The sequence below is a fragment of the Cervus canadensis genome, chromosome 21, assembly GCF_019320065.1.
Source record: "Cervus canadensis isolate Bull #8, Minnesota chromosome 21, ASM1932006v1, whole genome shotgun sequence".
Classification (NCBI taxonomy): Eukaryota; Metazoa; Chordata; class Mammalia; order Artiodactyla; family Cervidae; genus Cervus; species Cervus canadensis.
Genome location: NC_057406.1, coordinates 26,208,649 through 26,210,718, shown reverse-complemented (window position 1 = coordinate 26,210,718; position 2,070 = coordinate 26,208,649). Strand labels below are relative to the sequence as shown.

Sequence of the window (2,070 nt, the reverse complement as noted above, 5' to 3'; positions counted from 1 at the left end):
AGTAGGGAATGGCTACCCACGCCAGTATTCTTGCCTGGAGAATTTCATGGACAGACGAGCCTGGTGAGCTACAGCCTATGGGTGGCAAAGAGTCTGACATGACTGAGCAACTAACACTTTCTTGACTTTCCTATTGAAGCTTTCGGAAAGCTAGCTGACCTCATATTATATCTCACCTCTTCAGTTCTTCACTCCCACTGATAAAAATTAAAAGGATTCTTTGTTGGGGAAATTGATCAGCTGAGGAAAAATGACCACAGGTATGATGATTTGAGATCACTGGCAAAACAACTGGGCTCTTATTCAATAATCCTTTTATGAGACCCACCAATAAATAAGTTTTAGCCATGCGTGCTGACCTTAAAATTAGCTTTTGAGTATTTCAACCTAAACATAAACAGAGAAAGAAGGATCACTACACTTTAGGGAAACCCCAAACCTGAATAAGAGAAAGAAGACCAAACAGATTGTTTGAAACAATTGCTAATGAAACAGATAACAATATAGGGAATAGAAGAAAACCTAAAAGAAAAATTAGTAATTACTAATTTCAGAGTGGTTAATATGTATATATACATATTTGTATATATGTATACAACATATATGGGCTTCCCTTGTACCTCAGTCAGTAAAGAATCTGCCTGCAGTGCAGGAGACCCAGGTTTTATCCCTGGGTGGGGAAGATCCCCTGGAGAAGGAAATAGCAACCCACTCCGGTATCCTTGCCTGGAAAATCTCATGAACAGAGGAGCCTGTTGGGCTGCAGTCCATGGGGTCAGTCACAAGGAGTCGGGCACAACTGAGTGACTAACACTTATACAACATATATAATTGTACAACATATGTAATATGAATATATATATATGTATTTAAGCTTCCATAAAGCAAAAAGAGCATGCCATTATGAAAATAAATTCAAAGAACAAAAAAGAGCTCTTGAAAATTAATAAATTGATGGTAGAAATTTTAAAAATCAAAGAAAGAAATAGCTAGTTGAATGAATCTCTCTGAAAGTGAATGGAAGAAAAAGAGAAAGAACATATAAGAGCAAAGAAAAGAAAATTAGAGGAAAAACCCAGGAGCTCCCACATCTAAATAAGAGCAGTTACAAAAAGACAGAGAATAGAAGTGAAGAAAGTTCAATGAAAACAATATGAAAATATTTAAAACTATATAAAATATATCTATTTTATCCAACACCTAATACATATCATTTTAGAATCATCTTGTGTTAATCAGTATACTTATTTTTATAAAAGTCATATAATACTCAGTAATTATTTTTTTTCATTCATTTTGCTTCAACATAAATAACAATTTAAAAGGAAGAAATGTCAACTTACCAGACATTATTTACACTTAATAAAATATTATAAATGAATTAAACCTACACGTGCAAAGCAAAAATATTACACCTCACAACTGGCACTCTGCTTCATTTAAAAAAATTTTAAATTCCAAATTAAAAATCCAGCGGTGGGGACTTCCTTCGTGGTCCAGAGGTTAAGATTCTGCACTTCCATTGCAGGGGGTGCAGGTTCAATCCCTGCCTGGGGAACTAAGATCCTGCATGCAGCATGGCACAGCCAAAAAAACAATAAAAAATTTAAAAAATAAAAATACCAGTAGTCACACAAAATGACAGGATTGAAATAGTTCAGGTTTCAGTTCTTCATCTTTACAACTACTATGTTATCATTATTTATTTTGCATCTATTTAAATACAGACTTATGTGGTACAATTTTGCATCTACTATTTAAATACAGACTTCAGTAGTACAGTAGGGGCTCAAAGCAGAAGCTACACCCACAGAGAATTCAATTCTGAACCCTTAGAAACTTGCTCTCAACATAAATGAGTGTAGCTATGTTGGCACAAATTAGAAGGAGGGGAATAACTCTATAACTAGACATTCTCCATGTTAATCTCCATGCAAAATGCATTTAGTATAGGATAAGTAATGCAAATGTGCTAATTTGAAAGTTACATGTATATTATCAAAACTCAACAAAGCCAGTCAGCAATTTTTCAGAACTTAAAGTGATAATAGATTTAGAGGGGAAATTTCT

At 34.2% G+C, this 2,070-nt stretch overlaps 1 non-coding gene across 1 annotated transcript; it reads left to right on the top strand.

Annotated features, from left to right (window-relative positions):
* The first annotated feature begins 1,485 nt into the window (after positions 1–1,485).
* TRNAG-UCC lies at positions 1,486–1,558 on the top strand. The gene has a single exon. It is a non-coding gene; the product is annotated as a tRNA-Gly (tRNA).
* The last annotated feature ends 512 nt before the right edge of the window (positions 1,559–2,070 follow it).